Source organism: Rhamphochromis sp. 'chilingali', assembly GCF_963969265.1.
Source record: "Rhamphochromis sp. 'chilingali' genome assembly, chromosome: 16".
Lineage (NCBI taxonomy): Eukaryota > Metazoa > Chordata > Actinopteri > Cichliformes > Cichlidae > Rhamphochromis > Rhamphochromis sp. 'chilingali'.
The window spans coordinates 19267670-19290555 of record NC_137943.1 but is presented as its reverse complement, the minus strand read 5'-3'; the positions used below and the strand labels follow the sequence as shown (position 1 = coordinate 19290555).

The 22886-nt window shown below is 40.5% G+C and overlaps 1 long non-coding RNA gene across 3 annotated transcripts in view; it reads left to right on the top strand.

Moving 5' to 3' along the window:
- The first annotated feature begins 704 nt into the window (after nt 1-704).
- Nucleotides 705-22886, top strand: part of LOC308383362 — a 35637-nt gene continuing 13455 nt past the window's right edge. Inside the window, exon 1 of one of the 3 annotated variants that reach the window (XR_013969122.1) lies at nt 705-814. This is a non-coding gene — a long non-coding RNA (uncharacterized lncRNA). Of the gene's footprint in view, nt 815-10438; nt 10574-19042; nt 19275-22886 lie in introns of those variants that run through there. The other 2 variants (XR_013969123.1, XR_013969124.1) reach the window with 2 other exon arrangements.

The following is a 22886-nucleotide window of genomic DNA, read 5'->3' as shown; positions in this document are numbered from 1 at the left end:
CAGCCAAATGCCATCAAATTAAATAAGGAATCTGAGCATTAAAACTGTGCTGTGGAATGTATACCTGAAGTTATAGCTACACACACACACAGTCTCCTGCAGATGTTCACTTTTACAGACACACACCTGTCTGTAGTTTAAGAAGTGCAGAATAGAAACTTGAGCTAGTACTCCCTGCCAGAAATTTGTGGTATTTGGGTGTTCATGTACGTATGTCATCCAAATAAAAGAAGGCTTAGCCAAATCCCCCAACTGCTTATGGCATATCCCACCTTGAGGCATCCAAGCCACAGGAAACCTCCCGCCATAACATTCTACAGTTAAAATGGTATTCTGAGTGTTTAGTACTTTCACAGTTTTCTCGGTTTTAGTTTGGTTTAGGAAGTCATTCATTAATTTGAGGCCAGATGTAAAGGGTTTTGCCTACCAAATAACCATAAACATACTCAATTCAAGGAAACATTTTCTTGAAGTTGCTATTGTGGATACATGAACTTTATCACCAGCAATTCTTAAAGACTAATTTTGGTTAGTAATTCTCATATTAGCTTATATAACAACATCAGTCTGGAAAGACCGGAGGGTGGGGCCAACTCCTCGGTGTGTTTCTTATATCTCCCTAAATATCCCTGCGGGTAGGATCATCTTGGGTGTTCCAGGGAGGACTCTGATGTTGTTATGTGTAACGGGTTCACAGCACAGAACGCATGGCCAGGAGGAAAAGAGACAGCAAAAGAGAGCTACGTGATGAGAAGCTGAACAGAGGGTATCAGCTTGACCCGAAGGAAAAAGCACCCTCTGTGCATGGCTTGGGGTAAGATCTAAGTTGCCCTTTAACTTCCCCTCTCACACTCCTTTTTCTCGTTCTTGGTGGGGAGGGTGGGGGGGAGGGGGGTTGTAGGTAATGAAGCTTAAGTGAGCCTGGTGTCTGGTAATGTAATATACACAAAGCCCTTGTCAGGTCTGGATCCAATAATGTGTCATTTACCACGTCTGGAACAGATTGGCCCAGATGATCGGAATGAACCTTTGCCCGGGTGAAGAGTACTCAGCATCCCTTGGCCTCGAGGCCTTGCGAGTGAGCCCTAGCCGCACCCATTCTCCCTTGCACCTTTCATTTCTCTATCCCACTGCATGGCAGCATTGTGAGTTTAAGAGGAACTCATATATGTACATGATGTGTGGTGTTCAGTGCACCCCGAGCATCTTTAAAACATGTAAAAAAGAAAACTGATCAATGTCCGCAGCTCATTCTTTGAGCGCTCAATGTGCAAAACTTGAATTTGTTTCGACATCACTCTCACTAAACCTTACCAAAGTCCCTCTCAAAGTAAGTTTTCACTCAGCAGCCATTTTGGTAACATATTAGTGCAGTGACTTTGTCCTAACATCAGGTTAGACTAAGCATGTAAATTTTCACTACATTTTGTTTAATTTCTGAGTTTGGACTTAAAATTCCGACGCTGTTGAACAAATGACTTGTTAATTCCCTTTATGATTACAGAGAGCCTTTACAGTGTCTCTGTATTTTTCCTACAGATTTGGTGACACAGACTTCTGGTTACATGTCTTTGACTCCATAATGATCATTCTCATAAATATTGCTAAAAAATGCAATGAAAATGATTGCAACCCCCGATGATCTTGCAGTCTCATCTCCTTTGAAATGGTTGGTTTAAAATCTGGGATCAGGTCTGCAACCACTCACAATCACAGTTTTCAAAGTGACTTTGGTGTATCAAGATGCTGACAACATGACAGTAAGATGGAGCTGTTTGCAACAAGTGTGCTATTGTGTGCAATTGAATGGAAAATCTGTTGCATCTTGCAAATCTGTTGCTGTTTGTTATAAATCTGTTATCATCTACATAGACAGAAATTGCAGCAAGCATACTCCCACAGAGCTGCAATCTAACTGGCTGTGTCTCCAAGCCTTGCTGTTAGTAGTGCAGAGTCTGCCTTAGTTAGCTATCTGCTAACTGGTTTGCTAGGCAGATATGTAATGGCTAGTCAGAGCTGCACTAACCCACTTCTTTCTTACCTTAGTTTTTTGGCCGTGGTCATCAGATGTGTTATCTGCGGCGTCCCTCACAAGTTTCCCAGTTGATGCCAGGCACAACCAACCACACATCCTGCCATCTTTGTCCTTTCCCACCTGTTTCAGCTTTCCCCTTCCTCCTTCAGTTGACCTCTCCCTTCAAAATAAAAGCACCATAACAAATAAATTTTACCCCAACTAACACAGAGAAAGTGTAAACTATTTATACCTAATTGTACATTGGAAAAAAAATTAAGCTTCAGTGTCTCCAGTCTACACTATTTGTATCCTAGTGTGACACTAACTTGTTTCCTCTCAAGTCTTAGACAACCTTCTCTTTATGGTTCTTGTGTGTTGTTTGCAAAGTGTCACAGACACACAACATTAATACATAGACAACCTCCACTCTGAGTCACTGATTGAGTTTTTAAGAGGTTTAGTGTTGATGCTGATTGGTCAGAGTTCAGAGGTCATGCTTTTAAGGTAAACCAACTTCATAAATTGTGTTTAGAAGTGATCAACTTATTGGCTAGGTTGAGAGAATTGGCCCATAGTAAAGCCAGTCTGTTCATGACATTTTTTTTGTAAATTTGATTTTATTATCAGATCAAAAATAAACACTGTCAAATATAGCTGACAATCATTTGCACATTCAGAATTGTTAAAACATTAAGGTAACCATTATTAAGTCTCAGTTGTGTTTTCAAAGGCACTAGGCTGGCCATAAAACATGGGATTATGCTACTAATGAGTGGCAGCAGTCAACTGTGTTTTAGAAAAGCGTCTTATCAGCAATTTGTACCTGAGGGAGAGTGCATTTGTCCGTGGTTACAATTACAAACACAGGGGCCAGTGAAGTTGTAGGGGAGCAGGAAGCATGAGACTAGAGGGTGCATGTGTGTGAATTTACCACTTTGTCCGTGGTTACATGGGTGCTGGACCCAGCGCGAGGCCCACACAAATAGTTGAGGCCCCAAGAGTTCACTGATGCAGGGTGAGAGAGGAGAGAAAGACAGATAGCATGGATGTGCAAGGCTTAAAGAATGTTTTAGTCCTCTGACTCAGTGCAAAGCTTTCATAAAGTGAAAATGAAAAAAACTGTCCCAGACTTTGGGAAAGGGAACAACAGCCACACAGACTGAGTGAGAAAAACACGTTGGTTATTAAAAGCATTCCACCATCCTCGATCTTGGAGGAAATTCCTAAAATTCCCTTTTTTTTCTTTTCAATGTGCAAGAAAAAGGAGGAGAATAAAATAAAGCATATCAGAAGGGAATACAAAAAAAATCTGTCTTTATAATTCCCAATCCTCCTGCTACATACTCCAACTATGCAATGGCGTCCTCACCCAGGCGGACTCATTCTGAAGGATCCTCAGGAGTATTGCAGCTCCCCTCCACGGCAAAGACTGATTTAGTACTGTTAATAAACATGATGTAGTGCTTACAGTGATTGCTCAGACAGGAATGTTTCTCTTTTAACTTCTCTTTTTTTCAAGCACACAGTTTCATATATTTGTATGTAGCACTGAGAGAGTAGTAAGTAAATGCGGTCCCTCATGGTTTATTTCATGCTCTTTGTGCTACAATTATTTAAGTGGAGGATACAGACAAATTCCTTTGGAGCAGGTTTAGCACTCTGAAATGCCACCAGGTTTTCCAGAATTATTTCTGGGGCTGTGATCATGACCTGCTGTTTCTGAAGCAAAGGCAATGCAAATTGTTGTATTATTAGCTCATCCAGGATATTTCAGCTGCATTTTTGTTGGCTGTGAAAGGTAAACGTCAGATACTCTGAAAGACCTGGGTAACTCACAACATGGTATAAGAGCATTAGGGTAAGGAGACTTTTTAGTCTCTTATACATTGATTGGCTCAGAAGCCCAGCTCAGAAAGGGTTTCTCACAAATTAATGCACAGTTTGGTTATTCCAATCCTCTTCAAGAAAGCAACTGTCTACAGCAAGCTGGGTTTATGATGTGCCTGCCAGTTTCTTCTTGGTGCAAATCTTTCAGCAACTTGCTCCCGGAGTGGAGCCCACGTGGTCATCCACAGCTGGCTCTTATTATAAACCCATACAGTAGCCATTCTTTTCACTTACCCCCTCCCAGTTAGGTGATGCTTATTAGAAATGTAACATACTAGTCTGGGAGTGGGGTTTTTTTGTTTGTTTTTTACAGATTTATGTATCATATGTACTTCTTTAAAAATGATTACGTGTGATCTATACTAAAATACAGTAATTAATCTGGAAGAAGTGAAATAGCAATACTAACACCTGATTAGGGATGAACTCACTAAGAATTATACATTTAAATTTCAAAAAGATCTGTGAATTTTTCCATAATATGAGTCTAAATGTTCACTCAATCATTATGCATAGGCCATCATTTTTAATCTTCGGTTCCACCCCATCCAAAATGGGGAGACCGTTTGAATACATGGTCAATAACAATCTTTTAAACAATGTTAAGTTGGTACTAAGGGGCCCAAAAAAGCCAAAAAAAACCCCCTTCATCCCCCACACCATTACCCCACTGCCATCAGCCCAAACCATTTATACAAGGCCAGATTGATACATGCTTTAATGTTGTTCATGACCAATTCTGATCCTACCATCTAGGCCGTTGACTCAGCGGGTCAATGGCCTATGAGACTGAATGACTCATAGGACCAGGCAACAATTTCATTTCTTCTATTGTTCAAAGTCGTCTCATTTTTCTTCTTTTAGCTGACAGGAGTGACACCCACTTTAGTCTTTGCTGCTGTAGCCCATCTGCTTCGAGGTTGGCCATGTTGTGCAATAAGAGATGCTCTTATGCCTACTTTAATTGTAAAGAGGAAATTTAAGTTACCTTCGACTTCAGGTCAAAGTAGTCTGTTCACTGGTTATTTTCTCTTCTTTGGACTGTTCTCTGTAAACCCTAGAACAGTCAGGCACACAGTAATATGAATGTTCCTGCTCAGTGTTGGAGGAGGATTGTCTGTATCTGAATGAATTTCCACAATGTCATCCTGATGGACTTTGACTGGTACCTGGTGTGTCTGTTGTCTGTCTGTCAACACCACCCTCAGTATGAGGTTGTGCGCAGGCACACCACTTCACTGAGAGTCTGTAACTACTGCCAACATGTAGGAGTGGATCACTCTGTGGTTCAGAACGCTAGAGCCTGTCCTCCTGAAGCTCTTGACTGACTCCTGGCTTTAAGCAAGCACAGACACATTTAGCATAAAAAGCATTCTTCTTCAAGCTACATGAAAACCAAAGGTGATGAGTTCAAGGACGCTCTATCGCGATAGCGCATGTTGATGACATGATCAAGCTGCGCCTGTTTTGCTCGAAAGCATCGCAGCGGCTACAACCATTATCATCTGCAAATTATGGCGGGCGACAGTCATAGCAAAGAGATGAAGCACTGTTGAAATATGGGGAAAGCCAAAAACTCGCTTCCTCCACTTCCGTAACATTGATTCATTAATGTTGAATTCTCTCGCAGCTGTTCTATTCCCATGTTGTTGCAGTATATTAATAACCAACCTCGTATTGTGGATTAATAATTTCAGTTGTTCTCCTGACTGAAGTTTGGCCCGTGTATAACATCCTGCTATGCGATTGCATTTGTCTCTAACCACCAGAATCCCTCACGTTAACTTTCATCAAGTGGAAAAAAAGTTGGCGTTCATCCTCCAGCTTCACTGTGCTAATGTTATGCTAACATAGCTGTGTCGCTAGCAATCAGGTAGCACAACATTATATACCAGGTAGTCCAACTTCAGTAACCCTGCAAACGTCACTGCTGTTTAGTTTTCTGTCTTCGTTTTTGTTGGAAGTGGTAGCAGAGCTGTACGTTTTAATTAGTTTCAAAAATCTCTCAGTCAGAACATGGTATGTCATGTTTAGGTGGAAACTAGCGAGCTAACTTCCTGTTAACTTCTAACTCCGTTAAATTTAAGAAATTCTGTTTTCATGGATGCATGGATGTTAAACTTAATTGTTACACCTGGTAAAGCAGCATCGCTGATCATTTTATTAAAGATGAAAGAATTTAGACCGTTTTTAACTCTCAGTGTTCGTTTGACTTTGGGACCTGAAGTGGATGGAGTTTTGGACCCAGATTACTCCGCGAAGCTCCTCACTACGGCAGCTGTAATGCTCTGACAATCCATCAAGCAGTGCGGCTTACCAAAGTTGTACTAAAACATTTTTTAACAGATTTCTGCACGCCAAAATCGGTTTGAGGTCAGTAAGCACAACCAGAATTCATACATAAGGCACACTCTCGATTTTTGAGAAAATTAAAGGATTTTAAGTGTGCCTTCTAGTTTGGAAAATACGTTATACAGAAGAAAAGAATATATTGCAATATATATTGTTATTGCACGTGCTTCAAATTATACCACGATATGGATTTTAGGCCATATCGCCCAGCCCTATAATGTTTGTAATATGGCTTAATTCATATTACATATCCACAACAGAAATCCTCTCCTCCATCTGACCTGGTCCAGCTGTCCTCCTGAGACGCATATTAAAATGTCATTACTGAAAGCTTTTTGCGCAGCCATTGTCGTCATCTTTCACTAAACAGAACCTCAGCAGAAACAGTGCTGCATAAACAAGGAGAACCATATGAAAAATAATCAACAATCTAGCAATAAAAAAGCCAATTTGGGAACGTGTGAAGAAACTGGTGAAAGCCCAACGCACTCATGACTTCCATGTTTTAACACACTAGGTCTCTGAGCACAGATGCTATCGCACAGTTTCGGCGCACATATGCTGCAATTTCTATGAGATGGACATTATTGCTTTAACAAGGCATGATGTGACTTTTAATGAAAGTACGTGAGTTCCTTATGTCCAGACTGTGTGGTTAATTCCCAATATGGCAGTTAAAAGGGAATTTATTGTACTCGTTTACATTTCAATGCATGTTCCAGGGAAATCAGGGAAAACCATGGGTCTATTTTTCTCCTCTCTGAGCATGCATAAATGTTAAGAAAAATTTAGCTGGTATTTTACATGACCCCTTTTGCTCTGACTGCACCCTATGGACACTGACAAGAGGGTACTCTACATCGCCACATTGCTGTAAAAAAGTAAAGTAAACCCTACACGAATACACTTATGACGCATGACAATCATTTAAGCTGCAAAATTGCATTACCTCGTCTTCTGCTTAATCAAACCATGTGAAATTATTAGAATTTGTGGGACAAACAGTGTAATTACGATATATTGTACAGCCAGTATATTCAAAGTGGATTTATGTGCACACGTGTGCACATATATGCCTCCAGAAACACTCACATGTGTATACAGGGTCAACGTGGAAGGAGGCAGAGTTTTGGATAAATAATGATAATGTGTAGGAATCACATTTTAAGTCAGCCACACTATGCAAAAACACATTAGTCAAACCACATATAGACAATTTTCTCTGCAAAGTATATATCAAACTCCTACCATGGTCAAGCCATGTTTGTTGGTTCTGTTGGTCAAACCTCCCACTAGCTGTGGTTGACCAGTGAGTCAGCCACACACAAGGTGACCAGTTTCCAACAACATCAGCTTTGCACATTTGAAGCTTTAAATTGCAATAAAGAGTAACTGTGTGAACTTGAGCTTGAACTCTAGATCCCAGAAATTGTGTAACACGATGTGAGTAAATTGCAACCAGCTTTCTCCTGTTTACAAAATTTGTAAGTTTACTGTATAAAGGGTGTGCAGAGGTCATATGATACATATTGACAATTTCACAACTGTTGCAGATATGCGTGCAACAGTTAAAACTACAAATTCAAATCAAATTAAATTAAAAAAGAACAACAAAGTGTGTTTAAAGTCACACTCTGGGAATAAATCTTTAATTTTCGGACTCTTAAAGATCCAAATTTGAGCATGCAGATGTGGTTTAAGGTATTGGCAAAGTTGGCTTGAGATGAGTAGTAAGATAATAACATAAGAGTTGAGCTTAGACCACTGTGTAACAGTTGAACATGTGGAAGCTAAGGTTTTATTCACCAGAAGCTTTGTTTGTAGTATGCTTGTAGTCTAGGCTTGTATGTCTCCAAGTAAACAATTATTCTGGAGAACCGTAGGTTCATAGTGCATTTGCAAAAGTTATGGTAATTACCTACTTGAAGATCTAAAAATTGTGATAGTTTCTAGCTTAATTTTGAAGTTGCTAGCTATATTGTTGTGGTACATTCGATAGTACAGTCTACATGTGTTTTGTGGACTTGGAGAAGGCATTCGACCGTGTCCCTCGTGGTGTCCTGTGGGAGGTGTTGCGGGAGTATGGGGTGTCTGGCCCATTGCTACGGGCCATTCGATCCCTATACAACCGTTGCAAGAGCTTGGTTCGCATTGCCGGCAATAAGTCGGACTCGTTCCAGGTGGGTGATGGGCTCCGCCAGGGCTGCCCTTTGTCTCCGGTTCTGTTCATAATTTTTATGGACAGGATTTCTAGGCGCAGCCAAGTGGCGGAGGGCTTTCGCTTTGGTGGCCTCAGAATCTCATCTCTGATTTTTGCGGATGATGTGGTTCTGTTGGCTTCATCGGGTGAGGGCCTCCAGCTCGCACTGGAACGGTTCGCAGCCGAGTGTGAAGCAGCGGGAATGAGGATCAGCACCTCCAAATCTGAGGCCATGGTTCTCAGCCGGAAAAGGGTGGAGTGCCCACTCCGGGTCGGGGATGAGTTCCTGCCCCAAGTGGAGGAGTTCAAGTATCTCGGGGTCTTGTTCGCGAGTGATGGGAGAAGGGAGCCGGAGATCGACAGACGGATTGGGGCTGCAGCTGCAGTAATGCAGACACTGCACCGGTCCGTCGTGGTGAAGAGGGAGCTGAGTGTAAAAGCGAAGCTCTCAATTTACCGGTCGATCTACATCCCTACCCTCACCTATCGCCATGAGCTGTGGGTAGTGACCGAAAGAACGAGATCGCGGATATAAGCGGCAGAAATGAGCTTCCTCCGAAGGGTGGCTGGCCTCTCCCTTAGAGATAGGGTGAGAAGTTCGGCCATCTGGGAGGGGCTCAGAGTAGAGCCGCTGCTGCTCCACATCGAAAGGAGCCAGCTGAGGTGGTTCGGGCATCTGACAAGGATGCCCCCTGGGCGCCTCCTGGGTGAGGTGTTCCAGGCATGTCCCACTGGGAGGAAGCCCCGGGGCAGACCCAGGACACGCTGGAGAGATTATATCTCTCGGGAACGCCTTGGTATTCCCCCGGATAAGCTGGAGGAGGTGGCTGGGGAGAGGGAGGTCTGGGCCTCTTTGCTTAGGCTGCTGCCCCCGCGACCCGGCCTCGGATAAAGCGGATGAAGATGGATGGATGGACATTTGATAGTGTCTTATAATTCCACCATACAAAATCGTGGACTGTGTTTTTTAATGTATTGACCAGGCCAACTCGGCATGCGGGAAGTGTGTTAAGCAAACAACCTTTAATAAACAGTATGGATCAAAATAAAGGAAATGATTCATCTCGCTTCTTAACTGGATTACGTGAGAAGAGCAGCTCGCATTATTATTGCTTTTGGAGGACTTGTATTTCCCTGTTGCCTGGGAGAATGGAGCCCGTTGACCTGTTGGAGCTAAATCTGTTGACTGCTTGAGTTTGATTGGCACAGATTTCTCATGATACAGGGATAAAGTGCTTATTTTACTCTGATAGTGATTATTGAATGTTGACTAGTGGAGCCTGGTTGGTCTGATTTAATTTATTTGTAACATTTTTTCACCCCACCTCATTTCCTGGTTAAGTCATAACATCACATGATGATCTCAGCATCATATGACTGAAGAAGACTCAATACCTGGACTAGATTTTGTTAACTGTGTGCGTGTTAATGATTATTACATATCATTGCTCTTGGTTGGTTGTATTTGGTTGGTTGAACCAGACAGAACCATTGTTAAAAATAATCTATGACACAATTATCACTTTGGTATTTACATAGTGTTAATAAATTACTATCTTTTTGCCATTCAAGTGTTACCCCTCAGTTATTCTGCTTATTACTGGGATATATTATAAAGTGCTACGATTTAGCCTTATAACTGTTTTGGCTAAAATATGTTGTATTACTGCATTAATTCAAATGTTTTCTCAAGAAATAAGGTGAGAATTCAACTACTAAATATAATGTAATGTGATGTATCATTATAATGTTGTTCAGCAGCATGCATGGAAATGCTTACATTGTAGCAGTGCAGGTCTTGTTACCACAGAAAGCAGGCAGCCTGACATGGTGGCCAATAAAATCAAAAGTACAACAACCCCTATTGAGTTTCACGGTCACATTTGACATCAATCACTGATGTCCAGGGTCAGCAGTGTGATTTTATCCACATGACTCCTCTGATCACTCCCTGACACTACTCAGCAATGGGCCTCTACATCAGTTCTTTACTGAAAGGGCACTTACTGGACATAAGGTTGTTATTGCCAGAGGTAGTTTGAAAAAACCCCCACAAAGCGGTAATACCACTGGAGATCTCTTAAACAGTGTTCTTCAGTCTATGAGCGACAAAACCTGTAAGTGTGCTTTTTTTTTTTTCGTCAGAAAGAGAGAAAATTGTGTTGACTTTGGAGTCTCTTTTGTTTCTCCTCATCACAGGAGTGAGGGGTCCAGTGAATTTAATAGGCCAAATGGCTGACATTTTGATTTTGGCAGTGGGCTTTTGACTTTGATGTCAACCCCTACAATTTTTCTTGCAAAACAGGTTGTGATACGTCAGAGCGGTATGTGCAATATTTACTGTATTTCCCTCTCTTTCTCCCGTGAGACCACTTTAAAGTGAGGAATCAGAATGGAAATGATCAATCACAAAATCTCCTAAAATCACATATTTACTGTTCAAATACTGCACGTTGTGTTCACGTATTGGCTTGTCTTCCACTCTCTTACTTAATCTGTTTAGTTATCTGGCTTATGAGCAACTTTTTGAGTCCCCTCACAGTTCTAACACACATTTAAGTTGTTTTTCCTGCCTTCAGTCTCTGTCCACCAAGTTACATGGAAATTCCCACCATGCAACGTGATAGTACAGCAACAAGTCGAAAAGGACGCATGAATTCTGCTTACGAACATTAAAATCAAAGGTCACGCTGCAAAATGTTCACTACTGGACATATTGTACTCACGTGTGGTATATTCATAAAAGCAGCTAGTTACTCATTTCTATGCAAAATTAATTCTGATTTGACATGTCATGCTCTGCTGCCAGAATTCTGAAGCCAGATTGTGCCATGTGTTTTTGTTTTTCTTTTCTTGCGCATGTGAAAGACCATTTGGAAGCAATTTTTCTCTGTTAATATGAGTATTATTTTAATTGTGGTAATTATAGGTTAAACTGTTCAACCACTCTTAGGTGCTCAGCAACTTTTGACAACAGGTCAACTCTTTTTAGTCTATTTCATCTTTTGCATTACTTCTTTTTCCCTAAAATATGAGCACACACAATAAAAATCGTAAGACTGGTAATTTTTGATCAGTCTCTAAATACAATTAAAATAGTGGCATTTTTAACATTCCCATAAGAAATCTGTGCTCTGTACTTTTCAGTAATCGTGAACATACATAAAATAACATCTAAAGAATAGGGCTTGTTTTTCAAATAAATAACCTGTCTTTGACACAGATTACCACTGTGACAAATCAGCACAATAAGCAGCGAGAAACTGAGGAGAACGTTTTTAGCAGTTCGGGTGTTTGCTGACTAACTTCTTTGCGGTTTCCTGTTTCCGTGACCCCTAAATCACAAGAAAGATATAGTAGTCTAGCTTAAAGTCTGGCAAAATTTAACCTTGAGCAGACCTTAGTGGTGGGTGGTACAACATATTTCACCTAAATGAAGCCTACTTACAACTGAATTCTGCCAGCGCCTACAGTCTGAAATGTGACAACATCGTCATCGTTGTTTGTCCTTGCTAGTAGAGTAATGTCTGAATTGCAGAGCAGATTCTCTGTTTGTTTGAGCTGGCCCTAGAGCCCGATATAGCTCTTTAAAGTAGAATTTTCAAGAGAATAGTTTATGTAAACTGTATTAAGGTTTTTGTGAGAAAGTGAAAGTGGTAATTGTCCACATTCCAACAGTTTCAATCCATAAACTTTGGGACCATCAGCCGTGAACAATCCAGCTACTAGCAATTTGTGTAGCAGATAATAATCAGGCTACATGCAAAGCAGCGTTCCTTTGACAGGCATTAAGGCTGTGGCCCATGCTGTAAGGGATTTGAGACATTTAAAGGAATGGTTGGTTTAGTTTAAATAACCTTGGACAAGAGGAAAAACTAGACCTCCTCTGGCCACATTAACAATTTCCCTCCAAGAGAAATCCAGATCATTTATCAGGATAAACCAAAGTGTGGATACATTCATACTTTAGTCTACACAAAGAAGATATGTGGCACTCAGCTTGCATTTCATTTATTACCTCTTCTGCACTTCCAATTTTCAGAGGCTACAAGAGACAGCTTACAGAACCCAAGTGTAATCAGAATAATAACACAAACACATCTAACGACAACTTCTCCGAAGCAGCTATGGCAACAATCTAATGTCTTCACCACATGCAGACACATGCAACAACTGCAGCGTCCTCAGTTGTGATTTATGCCCCTTCTCGCAAGTCTCTCAGGGTCCTCTTCAGCACATGGTCACCTCGTGAACAGCTGGGTGAGATAATTTGACTGGTACTGGTAGACTGGATTGCATGTCCTTTCAATGGGTGCTCTATTCTTAAATGAATGATCTGGTTTCATTTGAGTCAGATGGCTCACTCAGCAATGCTCTTACAGCATCAGGTAAGAGTGTTGCCCTAATCAGGCTGCTCTAATGTTTCCAGAAAAACTACGGGTATTTAGAAATGTGCACCAAATTGCTATAAAATAAAGCTGATGGTGTGTCTATAGATGGAGTAAACATGGTTAAGATGGGATAAACTTAAATTATAGACTGTGTCATTCTAACTTAAATTTTGCAAGCACAAATTTAGTACAAGTGATGTGAATTATATCTATATCTACATATGTCTACATAAAGTTTTAATGGAGTCCATCAGTCATCCTGATGGACCTGACGACTGGTTTTCAAGTAGCTGCCAGCTGATACATCGGGGGAAGTGTATCGGGTCAACAAAGAGCTGCCACTGATCTTGGTATTTTCTTCCTCATCCAGCGCTGCGCCAACAGGTGCTACTTCATTCAAAGAGATTAGGTGATCTCTGTCCTCAGATTCCTGCCCACTTGGAATGTCCCACATGCAGAGGGAGACAGACTTCTCTCTGCTAAGGTGGGAGGAGAAAGCATGAAAAGATCAGCCTTTCGTGCTATAATGCTAGAGCAAAAGCAAAACTTGCTATTCACTGAATCATTTAATTTTAAGGTAAAATAAATATTTCAGCTCATAGCTTAGCTTTTACTGGTTTTCTTTGTCTAACTTGTGATTGCTTTGGATTGCTAGTCAGATAAAACTGTCAATCCGGATCAAGATGTTAGATGTTGAAGAAGTTGTCTACTTGCATTTATTTTTCCTGTTGATGGTTTTATTTGTCTTCATGATAATATCCTCGAAATAAAACAAACGAGAAGAACTCAAGCAGATGAACAAATCTGATGGAAAAGAGGTGGCATTAAATAGGAGGTGAAAAGTCAGCAATAAACTTAGACTTACAAGGCAAGGCACAATGTACATTCCAATTCCTTTAATTTTAAATATGTTTATATTGTCTATCCTGTAAAATAGTCAGATATCTATTCATATTAATGTACAGAATTCACCTGCTTGCTGCTACTACTGCACATTCACCCAGTGTATATACTATATGTGTGTGTGTGTGTGTATATATATATATATATATATATATATATATATATATATATATATATATATATAAAACACCCAGCACGCCCCTGCGGGCGGTTTATCCTTCAAGCTCGGGTCCTCTACCAGAGGCCTGGGAGCTTGAGGGTCCTGCGCAGTATCTTAGCTGTTCCCAGGACTGCGCTCTTCTGGACAGAGATCTCCGATGTTGTTCCTGGGATCTGCTGGAGCCACTCGCCTAGCTTGGGAGTCACCGCACCTAGTGCTCCGATTACCACGGGGACCACCGTTACCTTCACCCTCCACATCCTCTCGAGCTCTTCTCTGAGCCCTTGGTATTTCTCCAGCTTCTCGTGTTCCTTCTTCCTGATATTGCTGTCATTCGGAACCGCTACATCGATCACTACGGCCATCTTCTTCTGTTTGTCTACCACCACTATGTCCGGTTGGTTAGCCACCACCATTTTGTCCGTCTGTATCTGGAAGTCCCACAGGATCTTAGCTCGGTCATTCTCCACCACCCTTGGGGGCATCTCCCATTTATATATATATATATATATATATATATATATATATATATATATATATATATATATATATATATATATATATATATATATATATATATATATATAATGTTCTTCCTCTACACCCCCCCCAATTTTTGCACATGTCGAGGAGCGTGTCAGGCTACATTTCACTGTGTGTTATACTTGTATAACTATGCATGTGACAAATAATAAAGAACCTTGAACCTTGAAAGAACCTTGAACCTTGAACCTTGAACATGCCGGAGATGGAACATTTTTCCTGTTTCCATCCCGTAGCTTCTGTCTATTATTCTTTTTCTTTCTTTCTTTTTTAGCACAACTGCAATTGTCCCCCATCATTATTATTATTATTATTATTATTAGTAGTAGTAGTAGTATTAATATTATTATTATTATTATTAGATATGTAACATGGGGGCCTGTCTTGGGGTCTTGGAGCAGGCTGTAACCTCAACTATACTCTACTTTAAAAAAAAATCTGCCTTGTCTGATTAATGGCTAACATAAACCTTTTCAAGTTGTTTTTGCCTATTTTTGATTGAAACACTGAAGAGAAGGGTACAAAATAAAGAGGGAGAGATTATGAAATTTTGGTACATGACTATGCAGTTGACTGCCAGACAATAGCTGGTGAGACAATGTGGCAAGCTCCTTAATTATATTTAATTACAGTGTTTTGATGCTTTCAGTGCTGTTGAGGTGAGAATAGGTGAGTTGTTCTGTGTTACATGTTCACTTCATGCTCTTACTTCCCATATTGCTTCATAAAAGAACCACAGTCCCATGCAAACGTCAGGTAGAGACATAATCACAAGATATACTGGACTTATATGAATTAAATGCTTCATGAAGTTTTATTTTATGTCCACTTTTCCACTTCAGCCAGGCTTAAAAAAATGCATTTAATAACAACACTGTTCAAATTTCCTCTGATATTTCTCTTATTTTTTTTGGCAAAATCTCAAACTGCAGAAATTACCTGTAATAATCAAAATAAAGTTATCTATTTATTCACGGGCATATTTGGATGTAAAATTAAATGGTATATCTTGATAAATGTTGAAGTATGTCACTACAAATTAAGAATGGGACCATGGTGATACAGTGAGAGTAGTTTGTAGATGGGGTGCAGCCTGGGTAAAAGGAGGTCACACATGCTTTGTGTCCCCCAGGGAGTCTTACTGGGCGAGACATGAGTGCAGTCTGCATTTTAGGTGCAGCTCCTGGGCGCCACACAGATGAGCTCATGAAACGCTATGCTGTCCCCCTAACAGGGGTTGGGGCGGGGAGGGTGAGAGGAGAGGGTATTCTTGCCATCAATCACCCAGGGTGGATCTGAGATCTACTGTTCCTGGATGAGTCCAACAGGCAGGAGGAACATGGGGCCAAGGCCACATTAAAGGCATTGCGTGTCACGCCTCAGCATGAAAGGGTTGGGATGGAGTCAAAGGAGAGAGACCATCAGGATAACAACCAGGAGGTGTGGTGCCACGCAACTGGAGAGGTGTAGCAAAGCAAGGAGACAAAGTGAAGAGTGGAGACTGGGGTAGGGGAGGGACACATCTGAAGGAGAAACTTGTGAAAATTGAAGACTGAGGCAAATGAAAAGGGACAAACACTGTCAGAACACCAGCTTACAGCATAAAGCGGTATAGTCAAAATCTCTATCGTTGGCCAAATTTATATAGTTTCTATCGTATATCGTTTATATCGCTCACCCCTAAAACATTATTTGTGAAAGAATGTGTCATTTTAAATCGCTCACTGAATTTGAGGGTGTTACCAATGCGGAAAGTTTCTTACCTCTTACCATCGACTGTAAGTGGTAATTTTGCAAAGTGGAAGCATTTAGAAGCCACAGCAACTCAGAATGGGCCACCAAGTGCAGACTGCTAGTGTGTAAAAGTCACCAGTGCTGTCCTGGTTCAGTTCCTCTTGCATTCATATCAGCACAAAAACTGTGCAACAAGAGCTTGATGTTATGATTTTCCATGTAGCTCCTGTAGGTGTACTGTGTAGGCGGCCAACTACTTTTTTCCATATAACTTATCTTCTTTTGTTGCACCAGACTATGGCCATCCTGATTTTTGCCTTAAAGTGGGGAATTCTAACATGTCTAACATTCATGTAGCTTCCATAAAATTACCCACTAGATAGTGATGTTCTACTAAAATGCCTAAAGCTCAGTGTTTTCACTGCTGCTATCCTGGTGTTTTGGAACCACGAAGGTGAAAAAAAAAAGAAAACAACAATTGCTCAGTAAAGAATAACCTGCTCATTTTTCTCAGACATTAGAGAAGCATCTTCTCAACTAACGTTCAGCAAGAAAATGATTGCGTTTCCAAAAATGTCCATGTATTCTTTCAAATCCTCAAGGTATTTTAAAGAGTGCCGTTTATTTGTCTTTATCATCTGTTCTCTGAACCTTACAGGTCATCAAACAGCTGCCTACCCAGTTAGCGTATTGCCGTCCTTCCAGGAAAACATGGCAGCTGCAGCCAACAGTGATAGAGAGAGCGGGAGAGAGAGGAGGAAGACAGCAGGAGAGAGCATAGCTATGTGCAAGGGAACTGGGGAGGCACTGGGGCATAATTTAAACAGGAGACGGCTGTTTCACAGACAGGAAATGAGAGGAAGGCTAGTTCCTGGGATGGGACTGAATTGGATGGTTCAGACCCAGACCGGTATCAGAAGGAGACTTATGTGGTGTTCATAAGGATAACAGTAAGGTCATTGAGAGCAGCATTTCCTTTTCTGATCATTTGGCGAGCTTGTCAGCACCAGTATCTCAGTTCCCACATCCCTCTAGAATCATTTCTATGGGCTGGATTCAAACTCTGAAATTCAGGCCGGAGCTGAATAAGACCTCCTGTTGCTGTGCCTGTTTATAAGTTCAGCTCCAGTTCTTATATGCTGACTACTTTGATTTGAAGTTTCGGGCAGCTTCCATCCGATGGAAGGAAGTCAAGTTGAAAAGGCACAATATTACATAAAAAAACAGTATAAAAATATGCTTACAGCTGAGAATGCCCAATGCGACCTGATCTCTTTGAGACCGCAGTTTTGATTTAAAACAGACACAGTACACCATAGTCAGAACCCCACTCTACCTAACGGTTCTCATGTCAGTGTTCTGGAGGAGCAGGCAGTCCTAAGCTGCTCTGGACTGTGTAACATCCAGCCATCTTGTGAGTTCTCACTGATCAGACTCATGAAGAGCAGAGTCCTGTGCCAGCCCAGCAGATTACTGCCCCTAATCAATCTGATTAGATTGAGAGGGTGGACACCTTGGCTCACATCTGGGCTACATGCTCTAACTCCCCACAGTTTAGTCTGACAGCTAACAGAGCCAAAGCATCCAGCTATGCAGGAAGCTGATCATTCAGTGATACTGGTGGCAGCAAACTTTTTATGCTTATGTGCAGTTCTGCAAGATACAGAGCGTGTGTGCCACTCCGTGGTATTAAGAGACCACCGAGCCGGGCTTTGATAAATGAAGCAGAGTAAATACAGTAATGGAGGAAATTCTCACATGTATTAAATCTTACTTTAGGTTAATATAATGCTTTGTTCTGGTAGATGACAATTTCAGGAACGTGTAGGAAGTGAGGCATCTGAACATATTAACTGCTGTCCCAATCTAGCTGTTCAAACACATCAATTTCTATAGTAACATTTCATAACACTCCCTTGTGAGGTCATTTCAACCACGCTTTAATGATATATGCGCGTAGGCCGAGTTCCTCTCACTTTTCTCTGCTCACAGGCAAGAATAACAGTCACATAAATCATCCCAGGCCTCCTATTTTAAACAGGTGTCACTTTGATGATAAAAAATGACATCTTAATTCAGAGGCGCAATGCTGTGTCAGAACGGATTAACACATCAGAAGCAATTTTTATTTTTTTTGGTTCCAGCATCATTTGGGTGGCGGTTGAGCGTGTCAGTAAATATTGGCCTCCGCTTCTCCTGGGAGGGCGCAGTGGAGTGACACGGTCAGCCTTGATGTCTCTGGAAGAGGAGTCATCTGTCAGGTGATCGCTGTTGGAGGGTCACCTCGAGGAACAGATGAGAACATTTTAAGATGTGTTTTAAATTATGTTGCTTAAGGTTCAATTTAAACAGTCATGCCTGTGCTTAGACTGCAGGACAGTTTGAGCTGCGTATCGTTATTGTCTGCCAGACAAAACTTTATAGTACCACTGTAATTTCAATTGAATGTCATAGAAGAGGTAAAGCTGACAGTATCAGGTTAAAATTACAAATGCGTGTTTGCTGTTCCAAGCTGGCACCAGCTGTGTGAATAGATTGCTAATATATATATATATATATATATATATATATATATATATATATATATATATATATATATATATATATATATATATATATATATATATAATATTGCTAATAGGTATCAGCGAAGTGACTGCTAATACAGGCCAAGGCAGTAAGAAAGGCCCATTTTGAGTAACATTGCCTGCTAAATCTAAAAGACTTCCTCATATTTAGTAAGAATATCCCATTTCATGTTCTTTAATGATACAGCAAAATAAATGTCTGGTATTTATATACTCTAACTAAACACTCAAAGTATTTAAATACGACAAACCAGAATAACGTTATTATTGTGGTAACGAGCACGGTAACTAGTTATTATGCCAAAATCAGGAACGCGTTACTCGTTACTGGGATTTAGATAGGGTCGTTACTCGTTACTTCGTGTGGTGGCTATCGCGGAGCTTCCACAGATTCAGTAACATTAGCAAGTGGTGAGGCCAGCAGGTGGATGAAGGAAAAGGGACGCAGACGGAAAAGAGACCGAGGCGGCCGCCGGTCCAAGTGTGAACTGAACTTCAGGTAAGAAGTTATGACCTGCAGTCTCTCTGGGTCAGATATAAACCAAGTTTAGGTGGAGTTTATTTTCGTTATTCTGACTTTTTCCGTACTGCGTGCTAGCTAGCATGACGGAGTTTCTATACAGCTGGGTGGTGCTATGATGTTAACGATGTTAAACTTTATTTTGTTCATAAGTTATTAGAGTTGCCAACCGTCCCGTCTGGTATTCAGAGAAAATATTACGCGTTTCTTATTGAGGTGACAGTTTGTCCCGTAATTCAGCTACAATGGAAAAGGCACAAAGCTGGAGTTATTCTGTGTCTTTACGTTGCACAGCTGCCTCTTCTTCTCTCATTCTCCCCCCTCCCTCTCCCGTTTCTACTTCAATCATGAAAACTGATCAGTGATCAGCTGATCGTCTTTTCTCTCTTGTGTGTTTATTGCCCACTTTGCGCCGAAAGAGGAAACCAGCGGATGTCGCGCTAAACAACAGCAGCACGTTTAAGCTTGATCAGCTGTTGTTAGAATTTATTTAATATTAATTTCTAGTATCAGCTGATGTTTGCTGGAGCCACAGCTGCAAAAAAGCTGCTGGTCATGATATGGTTTGGTTATGTGGTGAGAGGGAAACATGAAGATGAAACCAGGAGATGTCCTTACTGGATCATCAGAGCTGAACAGGTGATGGAGAAACAGGTTTACCTTTTAGGTGACATGAATGAGTTGAAGGGAAGTTATGAACTGTTTCTGAGAGACAAATAACACCAGGATCCTTTTCTAAGTAGCTGACAGCTGGTAACTGTGCAGGGGCGGGTCTAGCAAAGTGTTGCCAGGGGGGCAGGTAGGGCATTAACAGGGAAAGGGGGGCACAAAGAAATACTTTTCTTTCTTATTCTCATTTAAAATGTCTAGCTTTTAAAAAAAAATTATCTGAATCTTACAACAAACGATTGATAGATTGATGCATATATACCATCAGACGGTGTACATCACTGTCATAACAGTGTTTATTTTCATTCAAAGGCTTTATGATTTTTCCTATAATGGTGGGCCAGTCTCTAGTCAAAATGCCCGGGATGATTTTTTTGTCCCAGTCCAGCTCTGTATGCAGCTCATCTGCAGTCTGGTGTTGCCTACATCTTCCTATTCGGAAGGCAGGATTTCCGAGTTCTGAGTACAATCGAAAGCACCACGACTGCAGTTTTTGTGTTGGATGTAAAAGGCGCACATGACACTGTGACGTAGGCTAGAATCATGGCAGCAGTCAATGACGGTCCAGGCGTGGGATTTCTCTCGTGGAAATATGCACATTATCTTTTCCTTTCTATTGGTAGGTGGCACAGTGCACTTGTGGCAAGTAAGCAAGCTAGAAGATTGGCAAAGTTATGGAAGCAACACATTAACAAGAGAATTCTGAGTAAAACCAAAGTTACTTTCCCTAGTAACTAGTTACTTTGAAAGTAACGAGTAACTTGAAGTAACTGAGTTACTTTTGAGAGAAGTAACTAGTAATGTAACTAAGTTACTATTTTAAAGTAACTTACCCAACACTGATTACCACATGCCGATAGGTGCTTAGGGGACAGTTTGAAGTTCGGTATCTTGCCCAGGAATAGTCCAGCATGTGGACATGGAGTACTACCTACACGGCCTCTCAAAGTAAAGTTTAGTGATCTGACAAAAAGGTATTAAAGTAGTCAGTCAAATTAACCATGCTTTGTAAAAATGTGTTTATATCCTAAAAATGATCCTAAGAAATTTGAGTAAATTGAATAGTTCTAGTGAGGATAGTATGAGAGAACTGTATAAATTTTAAAGATATATTTCATCAGTATATGGAACTATGGGCTCACACTAAGTTTGACTTTTTTAAATATATGGTTAATGTTTAAGTCTCCATCATAATAAAAGTGTTGGAATAATCCATCCTTCATCAGCTAATAGCACAAGGGAACTGACATGCAGGGGTCTCTGCAGACTTGCGCTTTCAGTGTTTATGGACACACCCGGTAGTTACCGTCTGTTTCTTATAAAGGATATCAAAGAGGGAGCGCTGCCTGAGCCACAAAGCACCTGTTTCCTGACACTTCCATAACACGTGTTTGCCGCCGTCTTCAAAAAGCTTTCAAAGGATGAAGACACCGGCCGTGCTGCCTTAGCTTACTACATTACATGTTAGATCTAAATCACAGAGCTGCGTTCATTTAGTTGCTGACTGAAAAGTTACATTTGTTCTACGCTGTCACCACACTCTGAAATCTCTCTTAATTTTGCTTTATCTTTGCAATTATCTCCTGAGGTATTCACATGTTATACATTTGGAGTTTTTACTCTTCCATCTGATAAAACTACAGTCACAAATGCAGAGATCAAAAGTACAAAAGGACACAGACGGTGTTGTATGCTTTGATACTGATGGTCAATATAGTCAGTATTGTGGCCGTGATAATGCCTGAGGACAAACATTAGCAGGAAGACAGGAGGGTTTTTGGTCTTGCTGTATGAATAGATAGTTCCATTTATAAACACACATGTAAAGTGATAAAGTCAAACCCAAAGGAAGGAGAGGAAGCAGTGTTATCTCCCTTGTTGCTGGTAACAACAGGGTGTCTCAGGTAGGATGTGATTGTTTCTCTCTCCATGTTTGTACATGTGTGGTGTTTTTAGAAGATCTGACGCCTTGCCTGCTTGTATTTGATCTAGTGACTGTAATCATGCCTAAATTAACCTTACTTACTACCAGGGGTTAAAGTCGGATTTGGCAGGTGGGGGGAGCCCTAAGATAGATTTATAGGGGCACACTCTGAAAGAAGAATTGCTTAGGAATAAATGAGAATAATTTGTTTTGCAAGCTCCAGTGAACATTTCTTTTTGTATGGACTGTGATCAGTGCTGCTCCTATTGTATTGTGTATTTAGCCAAATGAATTCAACAAGATATAAGAATATACCAACCACTAGACACTGTAAAGTTAGTATAAATGTCAGTGTTGGGCAAGTTACTTTGAAAAAAGTAATTAATTATAGTTACTAGTTACTTCTTCAAAAAAGTAACTGAGTTAGTAACTGAGTTACAATATTCTAAAAGTAATTAATTACTTGAAAAGTAACTATTGCGTTACTTTAAAAAAAAAAAAAACCTTTAACCCTCTGGGGTCCAGGGTATAATTGGCCATTTTTAACTACTTTTGATTTTCCCTCCACATTTTACCTTTAAAATCGATTTACTTTGCCTTGTTTGGTATCATCCTTTTCAGCACAACCTCACGTGTCTGAATTTACAGTTATGTTTTCATTTTGACATACTGTATTAACACAACTGATCTAAAATCAGATAAAAAACATAAAATCAGAGTAGAAAAAGTTATATTTTTTACTGTAACAACCACAAACATGTTTAACGAATCATATTTCATAACTTTAAATGCAAATATAAATTGTCAATTTTAAAATCCTATGCTCAAGTTTTGCAAACAACAAAGTTATTTGCATCCATTTACCTTTTACCTTAATTTTTTAAATAACCATTTCAAACTATTTACAGAACAATCAGCTGTTCTGCATTCAATATGATGCCACACAAATTATTTGTGCCACTCCAAATATTTCTGTCCACTATAAAGGAGAACATCAC